A 15,203-nucleotide genomic window follows, 5' to 3' on the forward strand; every position below is an offset into this window, starting at 1 on the left:
ACTCAGGCACACTGAAAAGAGGGGAAATAAGGTAATTCTTTGCTACAATTCTTGAAAGAAAAATAGCCATAATAGGAGACGTAAGAAGATAAATACAGAAGAGTAATGATTTCAAATAGTCCTTTGCATATATGATCTTAATTGACTATACATATAACTGATTGTTTGCCTAGAACAAAGCAAAATCTGCTAACAAAGTCTACTAAAAAAACAATATTTGTTTAACTTTTTAACTTTTCGAATTTGTTTATTCTATGCTAACCTGGGTTTTTAGAGGTAACTGCATTCAGAATCACATGAACAGAGGTAATTCTTCAATCCAGAGGAAATCATGCTGTGACAGCTGAATAAGCAGATTTTATTTTGAAGTGTGGGAAAATAAGCCCTTTAAAAATATTTGTCAATGTTTTTCATTGTCACCATTTAGCTGTGATTTATCTTGGGTAAATTTGCCAGTGTTGTGCCAGCCTTAAAGCACCTTTTTATGGGTTGAGTCATGCATCCACACCTTTTGAAAATCCAGGTAGTTCAATTTGTCATGGGATAACTTACAGTGGGTTCCTTACAAGCTAATTATTAGACACGGTGCAAAATATTACAAAATTTAGTATTCTGGACAAGGATGTAGCCTCAAATGAACATTGAGGGAGATGACTCAGGCATTAATGTACAACGTGACGAAAACTCTGTGCCACATAATTATCCATTCAAAATTAATGAAAAAGAATGAAGTTATGACTCTGGTAAGAGAGGCAGTGAAAAAAATGAAATAGATCTGTTTAATATTTACTTATTACTTTATATTTATTGTTAGGAGTATTTAAATGCTAGCTGAGCCTTGCAAAAGCAGTGTAAAGAAGATAAAAGAAATTTTTGTCCCCCTTTTCTACCATGTCCCACAGAATCTTCATTAAATTCTTCATTTCTCTAAGACTAAAAATAAAGATACCCAGTTGCGGGTATAGAATGAATTTAACAATCTGCCAAACTCACCATACTATTGCACATTTTTTGAACTATCAGTCAAAAATACCCTGAATTTTAGGAGAGCAACTCTTCAGTTGTTCATGAAATTAGTGGAAGACATCCCCTGCAAAATTGCCCTCAGGGATACAGGAGCAGACCAGAGATGGTAGCTAATTTCTTTCTTAAAACTAAAATGCTTTGTGTTACCATGTGTAAGAAGTGAGGCAACAAAGACAGGATAGAATCATGGCTGAGTAAGAAGGAAATGCACAGGCAGCGAGTGCAGGTACATGAATCCTGAAAAAGAGAAGACTGTTGTACTCTTTTTCCTTATTTTTCACTGGCTGTCATTCTACCTGCATTTGTCAAGTCCCTAAACCTCAAGACAGTGACTGGATGAACAATGTCCCATGGGCTGCGGGGCACGGCTGCTTCACCGCGGTCATCAGCGCGGCCTGCAGGGGAACCTCGGCTCCGGCGCCTGGAGCACCTCCTGCCCCTGCTTCTCCACTCACCGCGGTGTCTCCACCTTGTTTCCCTCTCGTGTTCTCTCATCCTCCTCTTTTCTGACCAGAAGGCAAAACCCTGTGACTTCGTTTTGATTTTCTTCTTAAATATGTTATCACAGAGGTATTACCAACCTGTCTCATTGGCCAGCTTTCATCAGCAGCATGTCTATCTTCAGAGCCATCAGGGACTGGCCCTGCTGGACATGGGGAAGCTTCTAGAAGCTTCCCACGGGAGCTTTCTTTGTGGCCCCCCTGCTACCCCCAAACCAGGCCATGCCAAACCAATACAATCTTCCACATAAATGGAAGGGAGATGCTGATCTCTTCTCTGGTGTCCAGTGAAAGAACCCATAGCATAGGGAAGAAGTTTACTGTAAAGGTGATGAGGCACTGGAAGTCGTCCAGAGAAGCTGTGAATGCCCCGTACCTCGGTGTGTTCAAGACCAGCCTGGATGAGCTCTGAGCAACCTGGTCTAGTGGAAGATGTCCCAACCCATGGTGAAGGAATTTGAACAAGGTGGTGTTTAATGCCCTGTCTTAACACAAACCACTCTGGGATTCTGTGGTCTCATGATTCTGTTGTTTGATTATTTGACTTAGTTAACATATTTCCATTATTCTTCATTAACCCAAGATTTACTTGTCCTTTAGAGAGCAAAAGAGACACTAGGAATTAGGAGAAATCCTAATTCTTTCTCACAGAAAGGAGAGATCACAAACTGCCCCTCTTCCATAAGGAAGGAGGCAGGATCCCATTAACATGGGATGTTTGAAGATGATGTGAAAATTGCTCTTTCTTGAAAATAGAGCAACCAGTGCAGACATCCACTTGCACTCCGACATCTAAAAAAGGAGTCCATGCATTGCTTGTGGTCGCTGAAGAAAGACATATAACCATTTTTTTCAGACAGATTTAATTCATCCTCTCTATGCAAAGCCTTAGAAATGCATTTAAATTTTAAAACAACAACACATCTTTCTCTTTTTTGTCATATATTTACTTTTTTTCCAGTTTACTTCCATTATATGTTATTGATATTTATGTGTCAAAAGATTCCCTCTGGACTCATCTCCAATCACCTTAAGAAAATAGCAGAAGAAAGTGCTGGGACCTGGCATATGTCCTTTAGGTTTATGCTTAGATATTTGCAGAGGTCATTTTCTCTTATGATCGCTTATGGAGGACAGCAAGCCACTGAGTGAATTTGGAATTTGTCAGGGGTGTGAAGTCCAACAGCATGCCACCAAAAACTAAATTTCTTCTGGTTTACATGAAAAAAACTGAGCAAGATGCTCGGTTGTTGACAAACGCTTATTTGTCTTGCTAGTAGACTCAGGTTTCCAGAAACTGAGTCCTTTCTTTTGATCTCAGAGCAGATACAAGAAATTTTTTTTGCCTTGGTCCATTATTCTTCTGAAATAATTGAACATAGGATTGCTGGAGCCAACCAGGTTGGTTTTCATCCCGTTTCTAACATTGTGGCAGATGTAGTCATTCATATTATGTATCTGGATTCCTCTTAAGTGAAAGCAAAAAGGTTTAACACCATCTTGCAATCCTTTTTTATCTCTAATGTAAACTTAAATAACAGCAAAAATGCAGTTAGTTCTTTTGATGGAGGATAGTTTTTCAAAAATTCAGGGTTCATGTTTTTCTTGATTGTTGTATTTGTCTTATTTTAATGAAATGTAATCAAGGTGTCTGTCCCTTGTGAGATACCTATGCTTATCTTGTAGGTTTCAGTATTTGCCCCCTTGTTTTTTCTAGTCCTCCTGGAAATAGCAAGGCTTCTTTTTTTTGTAAAATTTTCTACCAACCTACCTTTTGATTAGTTTATAGTGCAAGTTTATAAATCAAAAATAATATTAAATTTATTCATTGGCTGGTAAAAGATATGCTGTATTGTATGAGAATAATCATATGGCAATGAAGACTTGGAATGTCTTTCCAAATACAATTAATATTTGAAGTACCACATTATTCCAATTTCTTGAATTACCCATGTGTTTTTTTGCAAATTTCTGAAAGTGAATGAATGACACATATGTTGTTTCAGCAATGCTTTTATATGAAAATATTCTGTGCATTGATAGCAGGTGTTATTATAAATTCTTGGTACTAAATTCCTCAGTCTGTGTCAGAATGGTATTTTCTTTCATTCAGATAAAAACACATCTCCAGACAATCTCATGCAGGAGAGTTTTAAAGAATTCATGGCAGCTGATTATTATGGACAAGGTTTAATCAGGAATGTCAGTTGTGCAAATTGGTAGACTGCTACCAATTACATTTATTACAATTCTTGTAACTTTGTCCTTTTTTTTCAAAAGTTGGTGATAAATATGTGGAGTAGCCTTATTCAGTCATTTCCATGTCATGAACTGTGTTGGAAGAAGCCTAGATGCAGCCAAGTCAATCCTCTTTTGCAGATTGTATAGTGTTTCTATTGATGTATTGGAAAGTGTGATAAGGGATGAGTCAGAGATGGTTCTGGACTGTTCTGGATGTAACAGGTACAATGATACTTTTTCAGACAGGAACACAGACAAGCCCCACAGAAAACAGTAGAGGAGACAGAGCAAAGACAATAGCCCTGAGCGCAAAGTTTGAAGAATGGTGCAAGTTGATCAGTAGAAGAAATATTTGTGCTTTGGTAGGGGTTTTTTTTGGTCTTTTGGATCTTATGGAAGCAAGTAGTGGGGAAGAAAAAAATGTACGTGGATGAATACTGCTACTGTGCTATTTTTCTTACATTCAGGAACTGATAGTAAAGTAGAGGTTCAGTAAAACACTTAGGTAGTGTCGCATCTCACTGGAGCTTATCTGTCTCTATCCCTTCGGCCTGCGACAGGAGTGGGTCACACCCCAGGATCAGGATGACCCGAGGTGTGACTGGAGCACTTGCTCTAAGGCTCTTTGGCTGTCAGTCTGCACTCTGAGGAGACAAGGACGAGAGGGAGGTCTTTTGCATGGGATAACAGAGGATTTATGCTCTGGGGAATCTTGGGGGCAAAAGACGGAAAATGCGAGCGTGCAACAGCTGAAATAGGGAGGCAGTTCAAAGGGAGGGTACAAAGCATCAGCTAATCAGAGATATCCTGGGGAGGGTAAAAGGCAGGGTTCACAAAATCATCATCCAATGAGGGAGTGTGGGGGAGGAAATTGGGTCACATGGAATAATCAAGCGTCGAAGTTTAGGGGATTTCTGAAGAGGAATTCCAAGCATGCGGTGGGCCTAAGACAGATTGACAGGAGACTCAGGGTAGATTGACAACATGGGGTGGGAGGGTCTCATTTGGACCAAACCATCAACTTAGGTAATAACCAAACATACCATTAACAAGAAACACACTGCAACAAGGTAGTGTCTGTCTCCCAGTCAAAGCATGGTATGTCTGAAGCTTGTATCTGGTCAAGTGATGCTATAGTGATTTCATCCAGGTAGGAGGTCACTTGTAAAGTTGTTTTACAACTGAAATGGCACTGAAACTGAAAATGGCAACCTATAGCATGTGGTTTTGATACAGACACTTTTATCATGATCCCTTAATTAAAGAAAAGAAGAACAGGAAGAAAACATGAACATGCTCCAGCTCACTATTTCACTTAAGGTTTTTTAGGACATCTAGCTCTTTTCCCACATGGAGCACTGGAGGCTAACCCTAAACCTCAATTTGTAATTCCTTCAAGTGTAGTGCTGCACTTAACTGATAGATCTTGTTCTAAAGATGTGAAATATTGCCTTTGTGCAAGTTATAGTCAGACAACCTTTATTTGAACCTTCCTTCACACCTCAGTTACAATCACAGTTTCAGGAAAGAAGGTATTACTACTATTAAACCTCAATTTCTAATAGTGGGCCTTTTGTTTGGGGTGTTAGAGGGACAGGATATTAACTGTCTGTCTGTTGTGAACTTTATACTATAGATCATAACAGAGTACCTACATTTCCATTAAAATCTATTAACAGTAGGGGTGGGGTTGCATAATTCAGACAACCTCCCTTTAAACTCTTCTTTTAAACCACAGTGGAGAGGTCAGTGGGAAATAACAGTGTAGAAGGTTATTTTATTCATAAATGTGAATTAGTGTGACTATTCACTGTAGGCTTCATGTAAGAAATAAATGCTGCAAAAAATTATTGTCCTTGGTATACAATGTGCAGGCTTCACTGAATTAGAAGGCAAAAAAAATTTTTGAAGCAGCATTCCTATTGACAAAATTGCTGATTGATTTCTGAAAATAAACCTGAATGACACAACAAACCCAAAGAAGCCAAAGCCAGATGAAACACCATGGGAACTGAGAAATGCTTTAACATTTCCTCATTTACTCTAAAAATATGTTTGAACACTTCTAAATGGTCCCTAATTGACTGCATAGTCATTTTTGCACTAGAGTTCTGGAAGAGAAAAATTCCAGAATAACTTGGGTCTAGTCTTTCTGTTTTATGATAACAGATTTTCCTCAAGGTGAAATGAATAGTTCTGCTCATACAATACAAGGATTTGAAGTAAGCCTGGTCTCACTCCCTGAAAATCCAAAAGCATTTTGCATGCTGTGTTGGAAATCAGACTTATTTCTACAAGCTTTCCTTGGTAAAGGCTCTTACAATAGAGAAAGTGTTTTTGAAAATACAGCTGCTAACAAAACTATGAATGCAAATGAATAGCAATGATTTCTCAGATAATGGTTGAGTCTTCCGTATCTTTGTCTCCCAGACTGTACTAACGCTGATAGTACTACCTTTTATTTATTTCTGAAAAAAAGAGTTACTGCATTTGCTTTTGCAAAATTAAAAGTTCTTGTAAATTCATTTATCAATTCTCATTTCAATGGTGTTGCTGCTCCATGGAAGTTACTTCCATAGGATGGTAAGCTTTCTCTTAAAGAGAAGTGGAATATCTCATATTTGCTCATATCCCATAGAGAGGTCCATTAATAATGTAATTTGAAAACTCTTTTACTTAACTAACTAAATTGTGATGTAGATACTCCATCCCTAAAAGTATTCAAACCTGAATGGGGCTTTGAGACACCTAATACAGTGAAAGTAGTCCCTGCCTTTGGCAGGTGGATTGGAACTAGGCAGTCTTTAATGTCCCTCCCAACCCAAACACTCAGTGATTCTATTATTCTATTATAAATATCAAGAATAGACTAATTAGCCTGCAGGATAAATGGGCAGGTGTCACTAGAGGAGACGAAGTATTTCAAGGGTCCCAAGATAATCATACACACAGACGCTTTTCATGAGGTGAAAAAAGCCTTTATTCTGAGATTTTAGACCCCTTTTTATAAGCAGTTCTGACCAGGTCTCCCTGATTGGTAGAAGGAACAACACCTCTCTCATCCAATTGGTTGGATAAGAGAGAAAACACTCTCAGAACATCTGTGTCCTATTTTGGGAAAGTAATTTCTTATTTACACAAATAATCCTTGAACAAGAAAAGGTTCCCAAGACTTTCCCTTGGGAATAGTCAGGATCTGAGAGCTTGAAATTCTGTCAGGTTCGGAAATCATGTCCACAGGCAGGTTTCCCTGAAGTTCAGGAGTGAAAATTTGACAGCTCTGACTCCCGTGAGTATCCACAAGGTTTGCTACACACAGCTGAAAAAAACTGCCCTGAAAGCACACATTTCTGAGGCAAGGGGACTCGGTATTACCGGCCTTGGATCCAACTTGTAAGATTACCAACATACCTAAAATACATGTGCAACCTCACTGAGCTTTTGCTATGTCTCCATAAGTATAACCTGTAGTGGAAAATTAAATTCCAGATCCTAGTAAAAAATTTTGTGTGAATCTATGTGGTTATATTGCTGTTCTCCCTTTAATTAAAATTATATTTTTTAACTTCTCTGGAAATCAGGTGGGCAGATTTCTTTCAAGCATACATCTGATATCATGAGATGATCACAGTAAACAGAAAGAAAATCCATCAGGTTCCAGATATCTTTTTAAACTGTTCTTTTAATATTTGTTCCTTTTTAACTGACATATTGAGCAGATAATCCTGATGTTATACTTACTGTACAGACACAAATATTCAGTCCAAACAACTGTCAGTACAGCCCAAAAACCTTAACAGGAAGAGTAATTTCTCAGTAAAATCTTGATGTCTTGGTGATGGAACCTTTAGTCATGTACAATCATCAAGTGAAACAGAGTCCAGAAAGCCACCGGTTCCTTTACGCTGCCCTTCCATTACACTGCCACAGAGTGGGGGTCATGATATTTAAAATTAATACTCTTTCATTTAAATACTTCTCAAGATTATAAACAATACAGTTTCATAAATAAATAGTGTTCAAATATTCTTTAATGCTCTCAAGTCCACAAACCCCTAAAACCAATAAAGAAAACTGGACTGATTTAGAATAATCCTCACTAGATAAAAGCTGGCATAAGTCCACTGATCTTAGCAGATATACATCACAGTCTGTCAGAGGATGCTTTGATCAGCCAGAGACAAAGAAAGGAAAATGAATATGAAATTTGAATGCTTGCAAGCATCAGCTAGAAAAGGCCCACACAAATGAAAATATAACTTTCTTTTCAGTATATTGGATTCTTTTCACTGAAGGGGAAACAAAGAAATACTAATCTATTCCTTGAATAAATATTCATATCCAGAATTGTGCAGACCAGCAGCATCCAGATGACCTGCTGGGAAGCCTTGTGATGCATCCCAAGACTTCCCTGTAGTCACCTAGCCTGGAGAGCTGTCTGCCGTGCCACAGTTCCCAGTGGTGGATAGTCTTAAATCTAAACAAGGATAATATATGGAAAGTTGTGCACACAGCTAAGTTCCTAGATCAACAATCAGAGAGAAATTTTAGGCTGTTTACCATGTGGATTGTTGAAGAAACATATAGCAAAGAGAAGTTAGGAAGAGAGAAAAGACCTAATTATGTGATGAAATCCCTAGGAAAATGTCATAAAAAGTGATAAATCTCAAAATCATTTGACTTTTCAAGACAAAAAAGAGTGCTCTTCCAGTGTAGGAATTCAGGGCCTTGACAACCTGAAAAGAGGAAAAACTGAAATAATTTCATGGTTGCAAGTGACAGGGACAGAAACAGACAGTAACTTTTCTTAGGGGAAAGAAACGAGTTACAGCATATCTTCACCTCCCTTCTACCTTAGCCAGAGTTTGTTCTAAAGGCTCTGAAGTTTGTCCCTATTAGCTAAAGAATGAAAGCAACATTAGTGATAAATACTGCTGCACAAAGAAAGACCTCAATTTCCCAAATCATTGGAATTAACATGGCCAAAAGTTTCTTTGACTGATTAGATTTACTGGACATTTAAGGAAAGGACTCTGCCTTGATTAAAGCAATATATTCAATATGAAAAACCAGAATTCAAACTAGTTAGGAATATGAACTATGTGACTTGAGAACTATGAATGTTTCTGAATTTGGGGCTCTGCCAGTTTCAGAGAAATAAACAGCTCTATTAGCAAAGAAGTAACTCCTCCTCGGCAGGGTTTTATTGGATGAATAACTGTGCAAAAGCTTTAGTAGTTTCATAGTAATTTTCATTTCACAGCAGTTGTGCTGAAGTGTGGATATCTATTAGGGACCTTGGACATTTATTTTGGAAAGGCATATATTTATCTTCTGTTACCTACATCTGGCAATGATCAGAAAATCAGAATATCATCTTCCTTCAAAGTAAGTGACTTAGAAAGAAACAATTTTTTTCATCAATTACTATGACTATAATAAAAATTATCTCATTATTAATTAACTTTTTTTACTTGAGAGTATACCAACATACAATATTAAAATGTGTTGCATGTATTTCAATTTGACTTTTTTAAACATCTCAGAGGGTAGAAGAATACTGCTCTATTATATATTGGGGTAGAACTGCAGCATGAGAGTCTAACGTAATAAATACTACTTTCCCTTTTTTTCAGTCATAGGAGATAGCAAATGAGACAGATAGAAAGAAGATAGAAAATAAGACAGCCTTTCTGCACATTTTTAACCTCAGTTAGGACACCGTTAAAACATTCCATGTTTCTAAAATCAGGCTATCTGAATTTGTTTAATAATTATCCAGGAAACAGAGGTCCTGTGTTTACCTCCGATGCTTGATAGAGTGGGTTCCTGCTGCCAATCCACATGGTAGGGTTATTGTTACATTTGGCCTCTGCTACAGCAAAGGGAGTTTAGCTGAAATTAGTGCATGCTAATAGTGCAATCAACCACAGTGATTCTTCTCTTAATGAAAAGTCTTTGATGGAAATACAGTTCTACTAGAAATACAGTACTCTGTCGTACTCACAAACATGGAATAGTGTTCTTCCTTCATAGATTCATGCAGAACAGTGAGCCATGTTTGAAGTTGTATACAACAACTTAATGGAACAGGTGTCAGTCCACTGCACTTGAAATACATCACCTCTCTGTGAACTTCATAAACTGGATCACAAGCACTCTCTTGAAGGGGTCTTATTTGTGTCTGCAGACTGGGAAAGAAATAATTTCTTTTTCATCACATTTCATGCCAAAATACCTCACAAATTTTTGAAAAATATTTAGACATATCTAGAAAATTCATAGATTTTAGTATTTCTAAAGAAATACTATGCTAATACTGGTACACCACTACAGTGCTTATACACATCCTGGTTTTTATTTCTCAGTTAAAACTGAGTGTGGTGGGTTTTAGGGCTGTTTCCCACTTCTTTGCCTAAATGCCAAGCCACCACACTGAGGGAAGAGGGTTACCTGATTTACAGTGTGACAAGTTTTCCAGTGAAAACTGATAAGAAAGCTATATTCTGTTCCTAGCTCTGTGATTGCTCATAGCTTTTTCAAGGTGTGGTTAGGCATCTTGCCTCAAATCAAAATACTTTTTCCATAGCTTCTTATACCAGTGATGGATTTTATTTCTTAGATATGATAATAATATGCAATTACCAGCTCAGGAGACTTTAGCAGTTCAAGAGCAACAGTGATGTCACTGGTCTGTGTTGCTGACGTGTTCCATGGGCTTCTGTTGATGCAAGGCAGAAGAGAGCATGAGGATGAGAGTAAAATTGACACTGGCAAAGAAATTTGATTATTGAAATCAAATTTATACTGCAGCTTAACAAACAATCTGTTAACAGCAATTTAAAGCATAATGTGTTATCAAATTTAATGATACAATAACAAAGTTATTTGTCTTGCAGTATATAAATACCTACCTGCTCTTCTGATGTAGGATTTTGGTTCATTTAACAGATTAGGCAGCAGTTTAGTAATTAGATTGTGTAATTTACTACATGGGACTTCTAGTTACGTAAAAATTCAATTCAATTTTATGTCCTACTTGTCTAAGAGACTTCTGTGGCAGCAAAATGACTTAATAATCTAGAGATGTGTCTTCTGTTGCAAACACTTTTTAGGAAACTGTCTTTGTTACATTGATGGCACACTTCTGAAAACCAAATGCACATCAGACCCTGTTTATCTCTGTGATTGCAAGCTAAATTCAGCCTTGTCATTGAAACTGTCCTGTGAAGGTTGGTACTGAAGAGCAAACTAATTGTTCAAATAGACTCTCTTGGAGAAGCACAGGCCATGATGGCAACCAAGCCATAGCTTGTGGCCAAAATGATAAAGCTCACCCTCAAGTGCATTGCAAATATCTCTCCACTGGGTAATCAGGCATCTTTCTTCCTTTTTGGGATCTGTCAGAGAGACTCATACTGGTGCATTGCTTTCAGGCATCAGGCTTAACCACATGCTGTGAGGAACAAAGCACAGATCGCTCAAAAGCAAAGAAAGAAGGGTAGGTAAAGGATATGAAACAGAGGAATGGAAGTGAAGTTTTGTTAAAAGGAATGGGAAATATGTGGACACAAACCACAAAAGACAAGTGAAGTTTTGATAAAAGGAATGAGAAATAGGTAGGAGTGCTAACAGGACAGAGATGAAACACAGAATTCATTGTCAGCTGGTAGGCATGTCATGAGTTTATTCTCAAGGTTGTGAATTTGGTGCTGTTTTGGTTTTTGTCACCCCAGGTGGGGGCTGAGGAAAAGGTGTCACTGACACCTCTGGGAGATGTGGCCAGGGTGGTGAGCCCACCTAGTCACAGGGACTAGGGGGAAGGCAAGGCATTGCAAGCCTGGATCATTCCCTGGGTATTTGGACTTGCAGCACTCCTTCCAGAAGAGAAGGAAAATGTTCTAGGGAGATCACACATATTATCTCTTTCTTTTCCTCTTCCCTTCATCTCAATCTATTACAAAATAAATTACCTAAAATAAGAAATTATTTAAAGTGCATTGGATTTATTTTAGAATAAAATATTTATTTTATAATTTATTTAAAGTGCCATTTTTTTTAAAGTGCATTGGATGTATGAAAACTAGTTTCTGGTTTAGATGGGATGGGATGATGTTGGCATGTTGAAGATCTTCCAGAATACCTCTTATTTCTTCTGTTGGACATAGAAAATCAGGTGGACAAGATTTTCCATGGAGAAGTCTCTGGTGCTCTGCATCTCATTATGTATCCCTATCTGCATGTGTGCTCATGTGTGTATGCTGTGTGTGCATCAGTTGTACCTAAAGGAAGACTAGAGAGCTAAAGAAACCCACTCTATGGTTGTCTCAGTCATGCCATGTTGTAGTGCATCTAAAAATCTTGGTATCTCCCAGGGGTAAAACCCACCCTCAGTCTGTGTAATGTTAGTTCCTACCTGAGAACCTTTTCCCTTCCCCCCGTCCCATTGGCTGTGACCTCCCTGCATCCCCTAATCACCCCTGCCCCCTGGTATAAGAGATAAGACCCAGGACATTTCGCTCTCTTCCTTGTCCCGGTGGGATGACATGCAATAAACCCGGGATTTCCAGCAAGTTTGGGCCTCCTGTGAAGAGCAGGGCTCTCACCACAGGGTGTGGGACAGAGGGGTCCCCCAGGAGCAGATTGCAACAATGCCAGGGCTGAAGGCTTTTCTTAACAACCAGCAATTGTGAATGCAGGCAGGTGTAGCAAGCAAAACATACGTCCAGAGAATAAATTGTATTCCTATGGGTAAATGGAGTATTAACTCTAAAACTAGCTAGGAGGCAAACAAAGTATGGCTGTAGTAGATTTCACTGTCTCGAAAAAGAGGTATTTTTTTAAAATGCTTTATGAATATCTATCTTCAGGCTTCATAAATTGGCAACAAAAAACTTACGTTTGGTCAAAAAATGTATATAAACATTCTCCCTAATAATGTGCTTGCCTGGCCAATAGTGCAGTTGAGTATTGATGAGGTTTTTGTTTTCTGTTACTCATCCAAGCTGTTTGGGGCAGAGGAAGTTTTTGCTGATGCAACAGAGAAAAGGAAGAGGATTTTCTTTGAATATAGGCAGAACCGTAGTTAAAATATTATTTGACATCTTTACACTTTTGTAGTACATGGAGTCATCTTTAAGCTTTTTTTGCTTTTAGTTGCAGTTCGTGATATGTTAGAGATCTAACTGCTTAGTGCTCATACAGTATCAGAAATCTATTACTTTAAACAACAGGAGGAAAAAAATCTCATGCAGAAAGAGACAGAAAACTACTGAAATGAGAGGGCAAATGGCTTTCCAAAGGTAATGAAGCATCTAACACTACTGATAGCATCCATATTTCTTGAATCTTTTACATCTCACAATTGTATCTTAGTCCCAGGGCTTACTTGCTCTTTAGCTATTCTTTGTAGATTTTGGCTGTTGAGTTCCATGCCAGGCAAATCTAGCATCTTCATTTTCTAGCCTTGAATTCCATCCTGTCTTGCTCAAACTGATTCAGCCATCCCTTGAAATTACAGCTGTGGATGAAAGTGCTAAATTAACCTTACAGTTACTCCCTATTTTTAATAATCATAATAATAGTAATAGTAATAGTAGTAGTAGTAGTAGTAGTAGTAGTAGTAGTAGTAAAATACTTTTTTCTTTGAAAAATTGAAGTAAATTAAACTATCCATAGCTAGGAATAAATTAGATTATCAACTACTACTGGTGAAAAAAAATAGAGGAAAATACAGTTGGACATTATGCTGTCCAACATAAACACATATCATGTGTTTTCATTAAAAATAAAGTACTGTAACATCAGAAATAAGACTGGTATTTCCTTTTTATGACCTAGAATATTTTTAATTGTCCACTTACAGGACAGTTTTTGGCTCAGACCACAGCTACTTTCTCTTTTCCTGAGATGATATAAGTAAGTACCATATCTATTCCCATATCTATATTTAAAATGAATCATAGTCTGAGAGAGTAAGATGAACTGTTACAGAGGAAGCAGAAAATCCATGCCACCACAGCTGAAAAGAAGTATTTTAGCAGAAGGCCAGCACTACAAAAGAGAAGTCTCCCTAGAGGTTCATGCTTTATTCACAGCTAGAATGACCTAAAAATAACATATTGCTGCATAGAATCACAGCTATATTATTCCCCTTGCATTGTTACCAACATTTCAAGCAAAATTAGAGAAGCCATTCTAAATTTAGTTTTCTGAAGCTCATCCTTCCTCTTCTCTGACTTCTGCTTTATAATCAACCCTTATTTTTTCTTTTTAATTAAAAAATGCTAGTTAGTTCCCCACATGTCTGTCTTGATAATGACATATACTTGAAACAGCACTTTTTGATGCACACCCTCTCCTGTAGTTCTCTTTCAAAAAGAAATTCACAAGGTTTTTCTAGGATCCAGATAGAAGCTCAGTAGTTTCCTAATTTCTGAGCAGTAGCTGGAGAGAGTAGCATTGGGGTTAATTATAGCATAAACCAGGATTTTCTGACTGGATGTATTTTCTCCTGTTTTGACTCATGGGATTCACATGCTTAAAAGAACACAGCATGGTACACGCATTTGTTAAAGGTCAAAAAGATTTTATAGTAAATTAATGTCACATAGATTTTTCTGCTAGACAATTATTTTTAGCACCATATTTACTGATATGATGCTAATGGTAGCTAAAAAGAAGGATGTGTATGTTAATTAATGTTCACTGGATTTTTTTTTTTTTTTTTTTTTTTTTACAATGTAGCCTCTTGTTTCTGATTTACATTGTTTAATGCTCATCAGTCAGTGCCAAGAATCTTGTGTGTATAAGCAGCATTTTCTGGAACATCAGTGGCCCATATTCAGTTGCTCTACAATTTATGTGGAATAGTCATTCCTTCCTTGGAAATTATAATTTGCATCCTCAATCATGCTAAGGTGTTGGCTTTAAAGGGTTCTTATCAACACATGTAACTAATAATTTTTGTTGGTGGTTTTTTTTTTTTTCAGGAGACAAGAGGCAATAACAGCTCAAGTCTCTGCAGGACACAGTTTTGTAATGGTCTTTATGCATGTGCATTTACTTCCTCTATAAAAACCTTGTAAGTGCTTAAACAAGATCCTGAAGAGGAAGAGTATGAACTTTTCCTCAAGATAGCAAAAAAAAAAAGTCAGAATTTTCTCTCAAAATGCAAACCGTGCTTTCACAGAAGAAACAGATACTTTTGGGGAAGACTGATTTGCAAGTGTAGAACTTTCTCAGTTTCTCTACAGTATTCTCTGAACAAGTTGCCAAAAAATAAGAAAATACTTGAACTTGGAGGATATGGTGCAGCTGTAGCTGTTTGGGTACTATGGACCTTGTTAAAGTGTTATGGCCTATATCAATGCACTGTTCCTTCAAATTACTTCCATTCCTATTTCCACTGTTTCAAAGTGCTTCTATTTGGACAGG

The 15,203-nt window shown here is 37.5% G+C and overlaps 1 long non-coding RNA gene across 1 annotated transcript; it reads right to left on the reverse strand.

The window, feature by feature from the left end:
* Positions 1-6,731: 6,731 nt before the first annotated feature.
* Positions 6,732-10,489, reverse strand: LOC147648106 (uncharacterized). The gene is made up of 2 exons (XR_015280760.1): positions 10,413-10,489; positions 6,732-9,958 (listed from the first exon to the last, which is right to left on the reverse strand). It is a non-coding gene; the product is annotated as an uncharacterized LOC147648106 (long non-coding RNA).
* Positions 10,490-15,203: the final 4,714 nt, after the last annotated feature.

This window comes from Cyanistes caeruleus, chromosome Z (genome assembly GCF_971803275.1).
Source record: "Cyanistes caeruleus chromosome Z, bCyaCae1.hap1.1, whole genome shotgun sequence".
Taxonomy (NCBI): Eukaryota; Metazoa; Chordata; class Aves; order Passeriformes; family Paridae; genus Cyanistes; species Cyanistes caeruleus.